The 19,673-nt window shown below is 46.8% G+C and overlaps 1 long non-coding RNA gene across 1 annotated transcript; it reads right to left on the bottom strand.

Annotated features, from left to right (window-relative positions):
- Positions 1-1,056: 1,056 nt before the first annotated feature.
- Positions 1,057-7,998, bottom strand: LOC308356436. Its single transcript, XR_013968093.1, has 4 exons — positions 7,743-7,998; positions 7,108-7,216; positions 2,066-2,143; positions 1,057-1,473 (listed from the first exon to the last, which is right to left on the bottom strand). It is a non-coding gene; the product is annotated as an uncharacterized lncRNA (long non-coding RNA).
- Between the last annotated feature and the right edge of the window lie 11,675 nt (positions 7,999-19,673).

Below are 19,673 nucleotides of genomic sequence, written 5' to 3'. Positions count from 1 at the left end.
GAAAACCCGGTAGCCTAAAAATGAGCCACTCACGTTCAACTCATTACATCACTACGAAATAACTTTTCATTCTTTGGCATATGCACACATATATTAGTGAAGCCATCACTTTTTGGGGGGTATTTTCTCAGGGTAGGCAAATTTCTTTTCCATAATATTTTATTTTGAACAATGGTTCCATTATTTTCCGCTGACAATTCAATACGGTAAAGGACCCAAGTAAAAATGTCAAATGATTTGCCCATGGTGTACTATCAACACAAACAAAGAGTAGCCCGAAGTGACTAAGCTTACACATATTTACTCTCCACAACTCTGACATATAAAAATGCAGGAAGCATACTCACTTTTTCTGTTCAACGTGGGGCACTGTGAGCAACTATATCTCCCTCTTCATACTGAGGGGTACAAAAAAAAGAATCACTACTACAAAAAGACCTGGTTTCTAAAAGAAAGAACTACTATAACCACAAAAATCAAAAGGAATGCATCTAAACAGGGTCAGAGCTTTGCAACCTCCTCAGATAAGAGAACCTGCCTCAAGGAACATCTGAAAGCATTCTGAAAGAAAAGCAAATATGTAAAAAAAAAAAAAAAAAAAAAAAAAGCCACAAACGATTGTGACCTTAAATGATACTAAATGAAAATCTGAATGCTACATTTCTAAGGCATTAAAGCTACAATAAGAACCAGAAGTAACAACTAGCCCTGAAAATTGGTGATTGAATCAGTGTTTTTGTTTTTGTTTTGCATTTCCAATTGAGGTAAAGTTCACATAACATAAAATTAACCATTAATCATTTTATTATTTTTTAAAAGATTTTATGCCTTAAATATTTTTAAAATTTAAATTCAATTAATTACAAAGATTTTATTTTGAGGGGTGCCTGGGTGGCTCAGTGGGTTAAGCCTCTGCCTTCGGCTCAGGTCATGATCCCAGGGTCCTGAGTTTGAGCCCCACATCGGGCTCCCTGCTCAGCAAGGAGCCTGCTTCCCCCTCTGCCTCTTGTGACTACTTGTGATCTCTGTCAAATAAATAAATAAATTCTTAATAAATAAATAAATAAATAGCGATTTTATTTTGAAGTAATCTCTACACCAAACAACTCCAAGATGAAGAGCCACGTGCTCCACTGACGGAACCAGCCAGGCATTCCAACCATTAGTCATTTTAAAGTGTACAATTCAGGGACACTTAGTACGCTAACAATGCTGGGCACCATTCCCTCTGTCTAGTTCAGGACATTTTCATCACCCCAAAAGGAAGAACCCCTCCATTAAGTTATCATGCACGCCCCTCCCCCAGGCCCAACAACCACCATTCTGTACTTTGTCTCAATGGACTCTTCTCTTCCGGACATTTCACATCGATGGACTCATACAGCACCTGGCTTGTTGTATATGGCTTCTTTCCTTTACCATGATGTATACGAGGTTCATCCATGTCGTAGTGGGAGTCAGTGCCTCCTTCCTCTGAGTGGCCAAATCATAGTCCATTGTACGGATGGACCACATTTTGTTTATGCATTCATTAGCTGAGGGACAGGTGGTTTGCTTCTACCTTTTGGTTACTGACAATCATACTGCTGCTATGAACGTTTGTATGTTTGTATTTGTCTGAATGCCTGTTTTAAATTCTTTTGGATTTAGGAATTGCTGGGTCATGTGGTAATTCTATGTTTAACTTTAATGTTTCTTTAATCTCACGATTCTGCCCTGTGTCAGTAGATACATTGCTGATCTGTTTGCTAATTCCTTTCTAAAAGGGGGTAAAAACCAAGGTCTTGAAAAACCCTGTATTTTTTAAACATGTTAAATACATTCAAATAAATATTCACCTCATTATTTTAAAAATTAAATGAAATTTAAATTATCTGCTTCTGATTTAATACACTAGTTTCCAATGAGACTAAAGTCAATGCTAGAATTAAATCAAAACATTTTAATACATATTTATTGCTTCCTAAGTAGGTACTGTACTGTTACATTACCCAAACATCTGTACTTGGGGAATGAACATATACTTGTCCCTACATTTAAGACAAATCAAAATATTTTTACTTACCCACAAATAATATATTGCCTGTGTTTTACTGTTGCTCACCAATTCTTGATTATTTGTTGGATTAAAAGTAAGATGGTTCTGAAATACAATATATGGAAATATATTACATTATGACAAATTTTCTGTTTTTCTCTGGTTAAGCTAAACGTTAAAAATAAATAATATTTATATTATATTAAATTGCTGAGTAGGAATATAAAACAGAAAAGACAACAGCACTTTGTAAGCAATAGGAGTAGAATGGAAACCCTGAGCGTTAAAATTAATGGTCTCAATTGCGTCCCCATTTCTTATTTAGTCTTATTTATTATAATTCATCATCTGTAAATTGGAACAAGCAAAAGTAGCACAATATTCACTAATAACCTTTACCCTGTGTCCTTGTGGACAAAAACTGCTGCATACACATATCTCAATTTGACAAGGCCACAAGGTAACTTGGAGTGATGCCAAATACTGGAAAGAGTTTCTGATTCCTGCCAACACGGTGAATAGCATGGACCGCCTGGCTCCCTTCCCATAAATCAACCCTGTGGTAACTATGCAAGTGAGGAAACCACAAAGTGCAGAAGCTGAGAGAGTGCACACATTTCTGTGCACAGAAGAGTCTAAAGGAACAGATTCTAAACTAAACAAGGGTGACTCTGGAGACATGTCTGGGTAAGGAAGGACTCACTTTTCCTTCCCTCATTCACTACTATACTGTGTCCCTGACAAGACTGTAGAACCCTAAGAAGCAGGAAAATCTTTGTCACATGCAGAATTAAATGAGATACTTAAATATCTAAGCGAGCCAGAGAAACACAACAGAAGCAAGGCTGTGAGTGATGTGAGTGAGCGGCAGCACGGGGGTCGGGGGAGTGAAGGCCGGGTGGTAGGACGTCCTGATCCAGGACCACGGGCTGGTGGTTCTCCGTTGTTTTTCATTGCAGAGCCCTTGTTATAGGAAATATCGGCAGGCCTCGAAGGTCACTCCAGTGCCCCAACTGGCTGGGACCAAGTCTGTGCCCCAGCTGAGGACCTGGCTGTTTCTCTGTCACCGGAGAAGACTTCATCCCCCTGGGAACTAGCCCCCAAAATCATTTGAGAGAAGGTGGTCCTAACATTGCTGTGAATGCCACCATGATGTCCTTAGTGGGGAAAAGCATCTTATCCCTGTGGCTTTCCAGAATTAAACAGAGAGCCAGTGATGTCAGCCGGGCCTGGTCTGTAAGCATAATGGTGGGAAGAGAATCTGTTTATTTTGCTTAGGAATGGGTGATGTTTCAAAGAATTTAACATATCAGAGCCTCTGATGGATTAAATCTGTGACTCTAATTTAAAGCCCGTCATTGGTTCAGACTTGTGATCTTCCATTCAAATCACACTGGTTTATAAACAATATTAGAATACTTGTGAGAATTTAAGATTTGCCATAGTTAGGTCTAATTTATTAGATTTACAAGAATTCCCTAAGTATGTGTGAAGGGTTTATCTTTTAATCAGACTACTAAAGAACTTAGAGATAAAACCAAATATATTCGATTTCTAAGTGCAGTTTAAAAATGTTTAAAAGGAATTAATATTCAAATTTGTGAGTTGGGTCAAACATTAATCTAAACACCCTTAAAGGCAACTGTAAAAATCTGCTAGATTTATAAAAGGAGTAAGATTTTTAAGTTGAATGAGAAGCTTAAGGAAAAACTATGGTTCTTAGTTTATAACTTTAATAAAGTGAATATTAATTCTAAAACCAAATAACCTTTTCCGGGTCCCAAAGTCATCATTTACTATATCATAAAACTTGTATTGACATATTGAATTGTTAACCACAGATACACTCTACTTTGCAGCTAAAAAGAAGAAAAAAATCGCTGCCAGAGTCACCCCTAGTCTAGTCGGGGAGACAGCTTTACAAGCAAGAGAAAAGCAAAGAGGGGCACCTGGGTGGCTCAGTCACTTAAGCCTTCAGCTCTGCTCATGATCCCAGTGTCCTGGGATCGAGCCCCACATCAGGCTCCCTACTCGGCAGGGACTCTGCTTCCCCCCTCTCTCTCTGCCTGCCTCTCTGCCTACTTTTGCTCTCTATTTTGTCAAATAAAAAAATAAAATCTTAGAAAAAAAGAAAAGAAAAGAAAAAAAGCAAAAAATAAAGCCTTTTTAGGGGGCCAGCCGCGCCTGGGGAAGGGGAGCTATCGGCAACAGTTTCAGAGAAGAGACACACGTGACGGGCCCACCCTTCCTCCTGTGGACTCTGTCACCAGATAGAACAACTTTCCCTCATGTGTAAGTCGGATATCCCACTACTTGCAGCTGGAAGCATGTGACAGCCCCAGGGGACAGCCAGGCACACGGAAGGGGAATTCCACTTGCTGGGGGACGAGTTCCCGTGACTAGGATGCAAGATGCGTTTTTCCCTCTATCCCAGGCTGGGTCGGCAAGAGGCAGCCTCTGAAGGGTGTTCAGCAGGGGAGTAACACAAACGGATTTTGCCTTTGGGAAAAGGTCACACTCAAAATGCTGTGGAAAACAACCACACGATGCTACACGCTGATGTCCATGTATCTGTATTTAGGACAACAGCAAATGTTCTGGAAGGAAACACACCAAATGGACTCCCTCCAGGAAGAGGGCAAAGATTGGAGATGGTGGCCAGAGGAGACGTTAGCTTTCAATTAAAAGATTATTAAAGATCAACAGATGAGTAGATAAGCAGAATCAGTATATCCATGTGATAGAATCTTGAAAACTGATGCCACACCACGGGAGAACTCTGAAAACGTTATGCTGAGAGAAAAACCAGACATAAAAAGCCACGTATGATTCACGGACATAAAATGATGACAGGCAACCCTATAGAGACAGAAAGTTGATGAGGGGTCGAGAGGAAGGAGAATGGGGAGCTCACTGTCACAGAGTTTCTGTTTGGGGTGATGAAAATGTTCCGGAAATAGTGCCGGTGGTCGCACAACATTGTGAATGTAATTAATGCCACCAAATTAGACGTTTACAAATCATATTTTGGGGCGCCTGGGTGGCTTAGTGGGTTAAAGCCTCTGCCTCCAGCAGATAATAAAACCTTTAAATTAAAGAAATATATATTTTTTACAATGGGGGGCCTGCATGTCTCAGTTGGTAGAGCGGCTGGCTCTTGGTTTCGGTGCAGGTCATGATCTCAGGGTCCCGGGATCGAGCCCCATGTTGGGCTCTGCACTCAGCGAGGAGTCTGCTTGAGGATTCTCCTTCCCTCTCCCTCTGCCCTTCCCCGACTCATACTCTCTTGCTCTTAAATAAATGATAAGGAAATCTTTTCTAAAAACGTGAAGATGGTCAATTTCATGTTAGGTGTATTCTAAATCGCCATCCTGGAGGTTGGGTTGCAGAGTGAAGCTGCAGAGCAGGAGGCTGGCCAGGCGGGAGTAGGTGGGCAGGGCCAGCAGAGGCGGGTTCAGAAGGCCTCCGGGAGGAGGTGCAACAGGGCTTGGGGACATTTTAGCAGGAGATGTCCCCGGGACATCCCGGTGGAATGTTCTCCAGCAGCTTCCTCATCCATGAAAAGAGGAATGATGAGGTGGTTAGGGAGATGACGATGGTGTGGTTACCACCCCAGGTCTGTTCCCTCCTGGCTGGAGAAAAGGACCAGCCGCGTCCTCCTCACCATCTTGGGCCAGAGGAAGCAGAGTCTCAGAACGCAGATGAAAACCAAGAGGATGTGGTATCAGAGAAGCCAAGGAAATGACAAGTGTCAAATGCCACTGAGATGTCTAGTAAGATGAGGACCAGGATTAAGTAACAGGGCCCTAGGAGGTCACCAGTCATCTGGGGGACCTGTATATTAAAATGTTCAACCTAACATTCCAGAACACCCTAGAGCTTTAAACAACTTCTTCCTAATCGTCCCCAACTGGACTCATCCACCCCCATGTCACCACCCCCACAAGCCAACCAGGGCCTCACAATCTTATCAATTAATCTAGCACTGCACTCTGCCTCTAGGACCAGGAATGAAGAAAGAAAACGCACATGAACATCTATCATGGGCCATGTACTGTGCGCTACTGGGCTTCCTGACAGTCCTGTAAGGTAAGTGCAGTGTGTTGAGGGCCTCCTCAGAAGTCAGGTCCACCCAGAGCCTCAGGATGTGAGCGTTATATGGGAATAGGGTCCTTGCCCATGCGTTAGTTCAGATGAGGGTGGATTAGGATGGATCCTAAAACCAATGACTGCTGAGCTCAGAGAAGTGCAGACACAAACAGACACACAGGGGACAACGCCACGTGAAGACAGAGGCAGAGATTAGAGTGATTAGTCTACCAGCCAAGGAACACCACGGGCTGCCAGCCACTACCAGCACCTGAGAGAGAGGCCTGGAGCAGGTTCTCCCTCAGAGCCCCAGAAGGAACTACCCCTTTGGGCACCCTAATTTCAGACTTCCAGCCTCGTGAACTGTGAGGGAATAACTTTCTGTTATTTTAAGCCCCTCAGCATGTGGTAATTTTTTTTAACATTTTAATTATTTATTTGATGGACAGAGAACACACAAGTAGGCAGAGAGGCAGACAGAGAGAGAGAGGAAAGCAGGATCCCTGCTGAGCAGAGAGCCAATTGCGGGGCTGGATCCCAGGACTCTGGGGTCATGACCTGAGCCAAAGGCAGAGGCTTTAACCTGTTCAGCCCTCAGGTGCCCCAGCGTGTGGTAATTTCTTAGAGCAGCCCAAGGAAACTAAAACAGTGGGTATGATCAGCCTCTTTTTTTGTAGATGGGGAAAATCACTTCACTTCTCTGGGCCTCCAAGCTGGGTTAGTGTTAACCTCCCTCATCTACTCTGGGACATCACCACACCAAGTTTCTAGGCCTAAAGAGCCAAGAATTGTAACTGGGGAAATTCACGAGGTAATGTCACTTGACCGGGCCTCAAGGCAACAGGACGGCCAGCCTCCCCAGGCCACTTCACCCTCACCCGGCATCCCACCGCTGGCTTCTGCATGCCCAGACCGGCATTTCCCCTTTGCTGCAGATACGCTACACTGAGTAGGGAAAAAGAGGCTTGCGCCACGCCTACCCTGTGAAGGAGTCCCAGATGATTATCAGGCAGTGGGGCCCTTTGTTGGCCATGGCAATCCACCGCCTGTCTTCACTGATGCAGAGGCAGGAGATCACATTAGCGTGGCCTGCAGAAATGCAGAGAAAATGCTCGGAAACATTCAGGATGGCCAGAGAGGCTGGAGCCCCACAGAGAACTAAGCTCCTCTTCCAGGTTCATCGGGCTGACAATTCCACTCCTACGGCCTTTCCCTGGCATTTCTCCATAACCAGTGGTTTTCCGATTTTCTCTCCCCCAAAACCCCCGAAGGGTAAGCCACACTCCCCCAAGGACAGGGGCTCCCTACAGATCTAGGCATGTGCCCAACTCTGAACCCAGGTGGGGAATAAATGTTGCGGTTCTATCCCACCTCCAGCCCCCTTGAAGCCCTGCTGGCCTCATCTCCCTTAAACAGTGTCCACTCAGGCCACTGAGCAGATCTGGAGCAAAAGCCTCTCCGCTGGTCTCTCTGCTTTCATTCCCATCCCCCCACAATCCTTTCCCAGTAACTCGGGAACCTTCTGGAAACAAGCAAGATGCTAGTGCTCCCTGCCAGGGAATAGCCCACTTCTTTCCTCCTTCCTCTTCCCTTGCTCACTCCGTGTCAGTCATACCAGCCTGCAAACCGGAGCTCCCTGGGTCTGGACTGCTTCTCCCCAAACTGCCCCTGGTTGGTTCATTCTCCTCGGTCAGTCAGATCTCGGCACAAAGGGTATGTTTGCTGGTGCAACCAACTGGAGGGCCATCTCTCACTCCTGATCTCTCTCCTGCAGCAGCCCACATTTCCTTTGGAGTGCTTGTTGTAATTCGTAGTTGTGTATTTATGAGACTATAAGCTCCATGGGGGGGGGGCTAGATCTGTTTTGTTCATGACTACAGACCCAGAATCTGAAACAAAGAGGTTCTGATAAATACCTGTGGAATCAATGAACAAATGGATGGACGGATGGATGGGTGGTCAAGGCCACCCCCAGCCACCTGACTCTGCAGGAGGCTGGACAGCTGCCTGGCATGGTCCCTATTTCTCAGCCCGTCTGCCTGCTGCTCCTTCCTCGCTCTGCAGACACAAACTGCCCCCTCTCCCTCCCATCAGCACTGTGCTCAGGGCCGCACATTCAACTGAGCTCCAAGAAGGGCTGCTTGCTGGGCTTGTGTGTTTCTGGACATCTAGAGAGCAAATTCTGCACCTACATGGCATGGATCCCTGAGTATGGACTAGGCTTTTGGGAAACCCTCTGTGATGTTTTTGACCTAGGCATTGACTTAAGGAAGGTCCTTATTAAAATATGTGTCTGGGGGCTCTTGGGTGGCTCAGTCAGTTAAGCGTCTGCCTTCAGCTAAGTCTTTGATCTCAGGGTCCTGGGATCCAGCCCCATGTCAGGTCCCCGCTGAACAGGGGCGTCTGCTTCTCCCTATTGCTCTCTCTTGCTTGCTCTCTTAAATAAATAAATAAATAAATAAATAAATAAATAAATAAATAAAATCTTAAAAAGCAACAAAAACTTGCGTATCTGAAGATGGTGCTGAGTATTCTTGAAGACATCGTAGATGACCTCAGTGTGAGCACAGACGTACAGAAGGACTCGCTGGTTTTCATCCTGAATGTAGGAAACGGGAAGAGAACTGTTCCTTCCGAAAGACCAAGTCATGGTCTGGAAGACAAAGGCAAGACCAGCAAGACACTGAGTGCACGGAGCCCAGAACTGTGACGCCAGGCACTCCTGGCGCCGTCTCTGGAGGGGAAGGATTTCACATCATCAGTCCAAAGTGAGGGAAATCACTTTGAGAACGTCCTCAACCACATGCTAGGGTGTGGAGGACCCTCAAATCCATGACGCTGAGTGAAAGGGGCCACACGCAGTGCAGGGTCCGTCTAATCCATAGAGATGGAATGGAGCCCAGTGGCTGCTGGGGACCTGGGGGAGGTGGTCGGGGAGTGACGGTTAGGGGATATGGATTTCTTTCGTGGGGGATGAAAATGTTCTGGAATTAGACAGTGGTGACAGCTGCACATCCTTGTGAACATGCTAAAAAGCAATGGATGGTACGCTTTAAAGGGGTCAATTTTACCAGGATGAGGAGAAATTGGAACCACGGGGCACTCTTGGTGGGAATGTGAAATGGTGCAGCGGCTGTGGAAAACCCCAGGGAGAGCTCCCCAAACACTGACAGCAGAGTTAGCGTATCACGCAGCAATGACACTTCTGGACACCTAGCTCAAAGAACTGGAAGCAGGGTCTCAAAGAGGCATTCGCACGCCCATGTTCAGAGCAGCATACTTCACAGAAACCAGAAGGTAAAAGGAAGCCAAGTGTCCCGTGACAGACGAATGGATGAACAACATGTGAGTGTTGTTCAGGCTTCCACAGGAAGGAGACCGGACACTCTACGATATGGATGGGCCTTGGGGACATCATGTAAGTGAAATCCACCGGTCACAGAAAGACAAATATGTTAGGATTCCATGACATGGTCGCAAGAGGAGTCAGATCCGTAGAGACAGAAAGTGAAATGATGGTTCCCAGGGGCAGGGCTGGGGAATGGGGAGTTGTTCAATGGGTAGGGAGTTTCCTTTTCACGAGATGAGTTCAAGGCGTTGGTTGCACCACAGTGTGAATGTACCTATGACGACGCTGTACACTTCAAAATGGTTAAGATGGTAACAGTCAGTCAGCAACTGACTCTTGGCTTTGGCTTAGGTCATGATCTCAGGGCTGTGGCATCCAGCCCGACATTGGGCTCCAGGAATAGTCTGCTTAAGACTCTCCGCTGCCCTTCCCCAAACCCTCCCCTCTCAAATGAATAAATAAATAATTAAAAGAAAGATGAGGGGTGCCCGGGGGGCTCAGTCATTGGGTTTCTGCCTTCGGTTCAGGTCGTGATCCCAGGATCCTGGGATCGAGCCCCTGCCAGGCTCCCTGCTCCTTGGGAAGCCTGCTTCTCCCTCTCCCACTCCCCTTGCTTGTGTTCCCTCTCTCGCTGTGTCTCTCTCTGTCAAATAAACAAATAAAATCTTTTTTTAAAAGATGGTAAATTTTACTTTATGTGTATTTTACCACAATTTTAAATTTTAAGAAGGTAAATTTAACGGTACGTGAGTTATACCTTGCTTAAAAAAGAAAAGAAAGTCAACAGTAAACACAAAGAACGTCCTATCCTCCTCATCCCCAGAACCTAGACTGCTCAGTAACTGACACACAGTGAGCACTTAATATTGCGAAATTCAATTTACTTCATGAAATTATATGGAAGGGTCAAGTTACAGTATAGTCACTAAGGAACTCCTTAAGAAAGGCAATTATTCAGCTGGGACTATTTGTATTTGGTCCTCATATAACATTTTCCCAGGAAGAATAAAGCACAGAGAGACAAAATTCCGTAAGCATGATTAAAAATTCCATATCCAGGGCACCTGGGTGGCTCAGTGGATTAAAGCCTCCACCATCGGCTCAGGTCATGATCCCAGCGTTCTGGGATCAAGCCCCGCATCGGGCTCTCTGCTCAGCAGGGAGCCTGCTTCCCTTCCTCTCTCTCTATCTGCCTCTCTGCCTACTGGTGATCTCCATCTGTCAAATAAATAAATAAAATCTTTAAAAAAATCCATATTCCCAGGAATAAATCCAAGATAGAAATTTTCTGAAATGAAAAATTTGAGGTATTATAAATCTGACTACTACTTTTAATTCAACAGGAGTTTACTTATGCATATTTTTTGTGTGCAAATCTTTTATAAAAATCAAGGATGTGATTAAAACAGTTTATAAAAACTGGATTCATACAAAAAGAGTATTATTCAGAAATAAAATGTAATGAACTAGGAAGCCAGGAAAAGACATGGAGAAATCTGAAATGCATTTTGCAAAGTGAAAGGAGCCAACCTAAGGAGACTTCACAGTGGGGACACCTGGGTGGCTCAGTTGGTTAAGTGTCTCCCTTCGGCTCAGGTCATGATCCCAGAGTCCTAGGATCGAGCCTTGCATTGGGCCCCCTGCTCAGCCAGGATTCTGCTTCTCTCTCTCTTTCTCTGCCCTTCCCCCGACAGGTGTTTTTTTCTCCTTCTCTCTCTCTGACAAATAAATACATAAAATATTAAAAAAAAAAGGACTTCACATTGTATGGTTCCAACTACATGATATTCTGGAAAAGCAAAACTATGAAGATGGGGGAAAAAATGGTTGCCGGGGAGCGAGGGGGTGAAGGCAGGGATGGAGAGTGGGGCATGAGGGATTTGAAGGCAATGACACAAGTCTATAGGACACTACAATGGTGGATATACCTCATCATACCTTAGTCAAAGCCCAGAGAATGTCACACCATCAGTTGTGAACCCTAAAGTAAAATATGGATGTTAGTTAATAGTAACAGTCAACATGGGCTCATCATCTCTAACAAACGTCCCCAACTAATGAAGATATTAACAAAAGGGGAACCTGGTGGGGGGCACAAGGGAGTATATGGGAACTCTGCACTTGTCATTTCATTTGCTATCAATCTAAACTGCTCCAAAAAACAGTCCTATTAGGGGCGTGTGGCTGGCTCAGTCAGTAAAGCCTATGCCTCTTGATCTCGGAGTGTTCCAGTCCCATGCTGGGTGTAGACATTCCTTAAAATAAAAACATTCTGTTTAAAAAGTTAACTGAGGCCAATTAATAGAATGTGGTAGCATCTAAAGGGATGGCTAAGTGATTAGAGACTTTTAGCAACTGACTCACTCAGTATTAACAGGACCTCCTTCCTCCAGCAGCGCTCACACTCATTGAAAGCACACGGTATCAGCTGATGCTGGGCATTAGTGTTACCATTCGTGGTGAATGATCATGGAGCTAGCTGGCTCTTACAGCAACCTTCCAAACGTGAACAGAAAACGCTAGGGTCCAAAGCAGATTTCACTGCATTTGACAATCATCAAAGATTCCTTCTCATAAATGCATGACACCTTGTTTTCTTGGTGGAAGTCGGTATCCAGGGTTATGCCTACTTACCAGGAGTACTCTGAATTATTCCAGGCCTCTGGGTTAAGGCAGGGACCCCAAAGGAAAAGGGGGATGCCGCAGGCAGAGAGAGAGGCAGGAACATACTTGTTGAAGCCCCTTGGGTGAGAACAAATCAGAAGTAATGAAAATGGCCATCCATGACAGGGCACCGGTTGAATTTAAAGTGAGGAAGTGGTTCTACACGCCCTGATACAGAAAACCCTCTGAGACATATTAAGTGGTCATGCAGAAGATCTGACTGGTAAAGAAAACAAAACCTAGCGTGTGTCGTGTGTGTACACACACACAGACATGTCCTTAGGTGTCCAGGAAAAGGTCTGGAAAGATATACAGTAATACCAAACTGGAACGGTAGTCACTTCCAGGAAATGGATTTGGCGTGGTCTGTGCGAGAAGAGGAATCTGCCTGAATTTTTATTTTTTTTATTTTAACTTATTTATTTTTAGAGGGGGAAGAGCCAGAGGGAGAGAGGCAGAGAGAATCCCAAGCAGGCTCCATGCCCAGTGCAGAGTCCCATGCGGGGCTCAAGCTCACAACCCTGAGATCACAATCATAGCCCCAGCTGGAATCAAGACTCAGACACTTCACCAACTGAGACACCCAGGTGCCCCTGCTTTAATTTCTTTTTTTTTTTAAGAGCTCTTATTAATTTTAACAGGAAGAAAAAAAGGGGGGGTACCTGGGGGGCTCAGTCGGTTAAGCCTCTGCCTTTGGCTCAGGTCATGACGTCAGGGTCCTATAATCGAGCCCCGCATCGGGCTCTCCACTCAGCTGGGAGCCTGCTTCCCCCTCTCTCCCTGCCTGCCTCTTTGCTTACTTGTGATCTCTCTCTCTCTCTCTGTCAAATAAATAAAATCTTTAAAAAAAGAGAGAGAAAAAAACCAATACAGGAATGGAAACAGAAAGGAACAGAAAGGGTGTCCCCAAGGAGCTAAACAAATTTGCGGAGGGAGGTGGTCTAGAAGAGTTGAGTTGTGCAGGGAGCCCAAGGCTAACGGGGGACCCAAACCCCTGGCACACAGGACACTTGCTCTCATTAGCGACACCCCCGGATGTCGTGCTAGCTGGCTAAACAAGCCAAAAGTCTTCATGGGCTCTAAAACTGGTTCTGTCTTTCAGACTGGGCAAGCCCAAGTTTTGACCTTGAACTCCACTGCTCAAAGTAAACCCAGTCTACAGAAACGAGGCTGTCAGTTGTCTGCATCTCCCACTAGGAGTTTCCCACCATCCTCATCATCACTACCATCCTTGCCACCACCACCGCTATCATCATCTAGATGTGAACAGCCGTCCAGGGCTCAGTATGTGTCAGAACTACATCAAACACTTTACGTGCATCCGATCGCTTACAAATCTTCCAAAGGCTGAATCTACAGGGAAAAAGGGAGCTGATTCAGTGGCACATGGAGGGAGAAGGGAAAAACTCTCCTCCTCGTCCTTCTCTTGGTCAATGGTAACATTTGTGCGGCAAAGGCAGATGCCAGTCGACCCCCTGGTGCCTTTCTCAGTGGCTTTCACTTTTTCATACCTTTTGCTTTCTGGTCCATCTCCGAACGCGCAGTTTTAGGAGCCCAGAATGGCTTTAGGAGCTTGTGAAGAGGCATCAAGCCATCTAAGGCAGAAGAGGTGAGGAGAGGAGGGAAAGGGGAAAGGAATGGAGGAGCAGGAGGAGGAAGTGAGAAAGAAGGGGGATGGGGAGGAGAGGGAGAGATTGACCTTGAGTCTCCCACAAGAAAGGGCACCCTATGTAACAGACAAACCACGTCCGGAATTTCCTGCCTGGGGAGCAACACTGTCCGACCCAGATGTCAGGCCCAGAGGCAGCACTCCTGTCGCACATGTCCCTCCAGAGCGCTGAACTGAACTTTAAAACATACGAGTCTATTATTAGTTCCAAAGAATATTTCTGGTGGTATTTTTTCTTCCATATGCATAAAATCCCTTATTTAACAATGCCTTTAATGCACTAGAGGACACTAAAAACCATGTTACACTCCCTTACCAAAGGATACACGTTGGCGCGGTCATCCTTTCGAAACAACATGTCCTCGCTGGTAGACACCAGTGATTTCTCGGGGATCTCTGCTTTGGACTGGAATTCTTCCTCTCGTCGCTCACTTAAGTCTGATCATCTTTTTTCCTCTCTCCTTTCCCGTCCCGGTTCATCCTGGGGCATCTGGTCGATTTTCTCCCCAAGCTCGCTTGAGGGCTGTGTTTCAGGGAAACTAATCTCTGGTTCCTGGGAACCCGTTTGATCCAAATCAAGAAATTCTCCTTGTGAGCTCAAGTCTCTTAAAGGCTCATTTGTTTCCAAATGCTCTGATTCTAAGGCATCCTTTGACTTGCTAAGGGTTCTCTTAAAAAAGAAATAAAAGATTGGGATTCCAAATACAGTGTATAGCTGCTTCATTCCCTCCTTTACTTTTCTTTCTGTTCCAACTCAGCCAGCCTTAGTGTTTGCCTCACACTGGAACTGTGATCTGTTTCAAAAAGGTGCCTGGGGGGCACCTGGCAGGCTCAGTCGGTTAACTGTTTGCCTTTGGCTCAGGTCATGATCCTGGGGCCTAGGATCGAGCCCCACATTGGGATGCCTCCTCAGTGGGGCATCTGCTTCTCCCTCTCCCGCTCTCCCCCTGCTTGTGCTCTCTCTCCCTCTCTCTGTCAAATAAATAAGTAAAATCTTAAAAAATAATAATAATTTAAAAAAATAAAAAGGAGCCTGGGACATTTTGTACTTAAATAACATGAATCATGCATGTGCCAGGTTTATTCTTGGCCTACGAGCAGAACCACACAGCAAAACCATTCTTCTAAGTGGCCCTGGTCATCTCCAAGGATGGGCGAGTCACAGTCACTTCTCCTTGGACCTCAGCTGAGTTCTCCTTCGGGGGGAGAGCCTACACTACTGTGATTATGCTGACTCTGTTCTAAGACAAGTGCATTCCAACTAACCCCTAGGAACCCTTTCTGTCAGCTCCCCTGCACACCTCTTCCAGGAGGCCTTCCCTGACCATCCTCCTACCTGGGCTAAGTGTCCTTCATTTTTGTTTTTTAAATATCTCCCACGCATCACTCAATCACTGCACTTAGGATACTGTTTTATGGTGTTCAGGTATCAGTCTGCCTCCCTAACCACCCTAGAGCTCCTTAAGAGAATGGACTGTATCTTATTTGTATTTTCCCCGAAGCCTGGCAAATGGTAAGCATTCCATGATTCTGAATGAATGAATGAATGAATGAAAGGAAGAATAGATGAATGACTTAAAATTACTACTTACTAGGGAAGTTCCTGACGTGCCTGACTGGGAATCAGTCAGTGTAAGTATCTCCAAACTGGTCACGGACTTGGTGATTTCTTGAGGCTTCGCTGTGGTTTCTCCTGAATGGCAGCCTCCTCCCTCTCTGCTTCTCCAGCCTTTTCCTCTGTTTCTTCTCTGGCAGCCTCCTCCTCTTGGCCATCTTCTTCCCCCTCTTCCTCCTCTTCTTCCTCTTTCCTTTCCTCCCCGTCTTCCTCCTCCCCTTTCTCTTCCCCTCTTTCCCCTTTCTCCCATTCCTCCTCTTCCTCCCCCTCTTCTCCTTTCTTCTCTACTCCTCCCCCCCCAACTCCTCTTCCTCCTCCACCACCTCCACTTTCTCCTCTACTCCTCCCTCCTCCCCTTCCTCCTCAACTCCTCCCTCCTTCCTCTTCCTCTACGTCTCCCTCCCCCTCTTCCTCCTCCACTTCTCCTTCCTCTCCTTCTTCCTCTTCTCCCTCCTCCCCTTTCTCCTCCACTCCTTCCTCCTCTTCTCCTTCCTCTTCCTTCTCCTGATCCCCTCCTGCTGAGCCTTTCTCTGTACTAACATGTCATCTTCTTTTAATTCCTGTTGCATACTTTCCAGCTCTCTATCATATTGATTACACCCTTCTTCCACTTCTGTTTCTTCATCTTTTTCTGCTTCTTCTAGCGGGTATTCCCCTGCATCTGACATTCTTCTTTGTGGAGTTTCCTTTAGAGAAATATTGACCATAGCCATCAGCAGTTCACTGTTTCCCATTTTAATTTCCTAGTGCATGAACCTATCAATGAACTGTGCAATACCAGCTCTGGTTCCTTTCCACAGGAAAAAAAGAATTCCATACTTCTGGGAAAGCCCGTACCAAATCGGAAGCATATTGATGCCAGGGCCTCTCATCTTTCCAGGAATAATTTTAGAGCCCTGTAACTCACTTTGTATATATCCATATTCCCACAAGCAAGCAAAATGATAACCCAGGCATTAACAAAAATTCTTATAATGTAAATAAGGACAGAAGCAGCAGCTTAGTGGATCAAAGCGTGGGCTTTGCAGTCAGCCTCTCCTAGCACCCAATCCTGGTTCCACCACTCACTTGCTCTGAGACCTTGGGCAAGTCGCTGTACTCTCAGAGTGCATATTTGCTCACAGGCAGGATAAAAGTGAGAACCCTAAATTCTGGGGTTGAGATGACCTATGTAAAATATTCAATGCAGCTGCCGCAGAGGGCTTGAGAAAGGCAGCAATCGTTTACAAGTTTAACAGCCTTCTAACATAGTCTCTCATTCATTTTTTCTGACAAAATGGAGTTTCAGGCTCTGGGAGTTGAAATGACTTAATGGGCTCACACCGCTGGAAAGAGGCAGACCTCTCTAATGTTTGGTTCCTCCAGGTGGAAAAAGCATTGCTAAGATTTCAAGCCCAGGGCCTTGAGTGTGGGGCCTGCTCTGACTGTAAACTTTGCCAGCACATCTTGATATGGGGGCCCAGGGGAGGAGTGGAAAGTGTGGGGGTCTGTGGGGGAGGGGAGGGGGACACAACGCAGAGGTGCTGCCTCCTTCCTCCAGCTTAGGTCTCTCTGATGCCGCCCGGGGCCCCTTTCCGAGTGGGGTGAGTGCCCCCAACCCCTGGGGGGCACCAGGCCCTCCCACACCTGGACCCCCGCCCCTGGCTCACAGAGTGCTCCCTCTGATGGCCTCAAAGGCCCAGCCCTCCCACCGCCTGGACCCCTCAGTCACCTCCCCAGCCTCCAGCGGCCACTGCTTTCTCCTCCCTGTGCTCCCAACCTATGGTAGTCACCCAAGCCCCGCCCCAAGTTAACTGCCAAGAGGGTGAGCTGCCAAAAAGCGGGAGGGCCAGCCAGTGGTCAGGTGTCCAAGGCTCTGCGGCGCAGGGGAGGGGGGGGCACGCCCCCTGGCGGTCTGCCAGGGAGAAGCGACTCTGGGGCCCTCGTGGTGAAATTAGCCTTCCTCAGTCCCAACCACTCTCTTCAGCTGGGGGCCTTCAGTATGGGCCTGCTCCAACTGCAAACTTTGCCAGCACATCTGATGCCGGGGCCCAGGGGAGGGGAGGAACGTGTGGGGGTCTGTGGGGAGGGGAAGGGGACACAACACGGAGGCGCGGCTCCTTCCTCCACCTTAGGTCTCTCTGAGGCCGCCCGGGCCTCGGGCCCCTTCCTGGGTGCGGCCAGCGCTCCCAACCCCCCCGGGGCACCAGGCCCTCCCACACCAGGACCCCCAACCCCGACTCACAGAGTGCGCCCTCAGACGCCTCAAAGGCCCTGCCCTCCCACGGCCTGGACTCCTCTGGCAGCCACTGCTTTCTCCTCCACGTGCTCCCTGCCCGCCCTTGTCACCCAAGCCCCGCCCCAAGGTAACCGCCGCCAGGGCCAGCGGTCTTAAAGGCGGCCGGTGGTCACGTGTCCAAGGCTCTGCTCCCGCCAGCCGGCACGCCCCCTGGCGGTCAGCGGGGGAGAGGCGCCGCTGGGTCCTCCTGGTGAAATTAGCCTTCCTTGTCCCATGCACTGTCGTCAGCTCCTTCCCCCAAGGCGCCAGGGCCTGAGAAGCCGGCTGGTGGCACCGGCAATTCTCCCTTTGTGAAGATTAGATATGAGCGGCCGCGCCTCCACAGGTCCCGCCCTCCTGGCCAAAGTACGCGGCGCCTTTGCCCTGGAGCTCCTGCTGCAGGCGCGTGCAGTGTGGCAGCGCGAACTCCGGCAGGTCCGCAGGCTGGTGCCTCGCCACCTCCACGGTGAAGCCCTGCAGCAGCTCCGTCAGTCCCGCGGGGATGTCCGTGGACATCCTGCCTGCCCCGCGGTGGGCGCCTGGGCGCCGCCCTCGCCGCCTCCCTGCACTGGCCTGCAGCCCCGCGGCCCCCAAGCGAGCGCGCTCCGAGGGCGCTGGAGGCGCTACTCGCTGCTAGCGCGGCGCTCTGGGCCCCGGAGGCCCTGCTGGCACGCGCTGCCGCTCCTGGCGCTCCCCTGCTCGCTGCACCGGCGCCGGCTGTGCCAGCGCTGCCCCGGAGGGTGGGCAGCATCTCGGGCTCCTCCCGCTCGCCAGGGCCCGCTTCTCTCCCCACCCCTCCCACTCTCAACCATTGTTCATTTTTTTAAAAAATTTTAATAATATATTTTATTTTTAAAAATACATATTTTTATTCAATGCAGTATATCAAAATATTTTCCTTTCAATATAAAACTATTAAAATTTTAAGCTATTTTAACCTCTTTTTAATATGAAGTCTTTTGAAATCCAGTGTATATTTTATTCTGACAGCACATCTCTATTCCAACTAGCTAAGTCTCAAGTGTTCGAAGCCACTTCGAGTGGCTAGTGACTCCCATACTGGATGGTGTAGCCTTAACTCCTCTTTAACTCCTTGTTGTCGTTGATCAGCTTTACTTGCTAATAATTCTTTACGTTACATTTTCCCTGTTCCTAAAGCTTCTGTGGTTTCTGTTTCCTGACTGAACCCTGACTGATTCAGTCAGCAAAGCCAAAAGCTGGGTCTTCCAAAAGATTAAATTGATAAACTGCTAGCAATATTGATCAGGATAAAAGAGGGAAAAAATCACTTTTATCCAGAATAAAAAGGGGGATATTACTAGAGAGTCTCTAAATTTTTAAAAGCGTAATAAAGGATGTTATAAATATAATGCTAATAAATTATTCAACTAAAATGAAAATTTTCTTAAGTACAAGTTATAAAATTATCAGAAGAAAAGAAAAATGTGAATAGCCCTATATCTCTTAAAGAAATTGAATTTATGATGGAAAACCTTCCTATAAATAAAACTCCAGGCCCAAGAAGGCTTGAGTTGTGAATTCTATCACATATTTGAGAGAGAAATCATACCAGTTTTGTAACAGTTTTCAGAAAACATAGGCAAATGTTGGGACCACTTCTAATTTCAATTTGTTAATGTATGTTAAGGGTATCTGAGTCTGTTTCTGGAGGGACATTTGGCTATTTTTTTTTTCCTTAAAATTTCTTCACCACTTTTGCTAGTAGAGTATGGTATTAGAGTTAAGTTGGCCTCATTGTTCATTTTTGTTAAGGATTTTTTTTGTTTTAGGGAAAGAGCACGCGTGAGTGGGGGAGGCGGGAAGGGCAGGGCAAAGAGAGGGTCCGAGTGGACTCTGCCCGGAGCACAGAGCTTGCCTCAGGGCTCAATCCCAAGAGCCTGAGATCAGGACCTGAGCCAGAACCAGGAGATGGGCCCTTCACTGAGGGTGCCGCCCAGGTGCCCCCAAGCTGTTTTTTTAAAAAATTTCTGG

This window comes from Martes martes (assembly GCF_963455335.1).
Source record: "Martes martes genome assembly, chromosome: 16".
Taxonomy (NCBI): Eukaryota; Metazoa; Chordata; class Mammalia; order Carnivora; family Mustelidae; genus Martes; species Martes martes.
The sequence above is the reverse complement of the archived record's forward strand: the minus strand, read 5'-3'. Positions and strand labels throughout refer to the sequence as shown.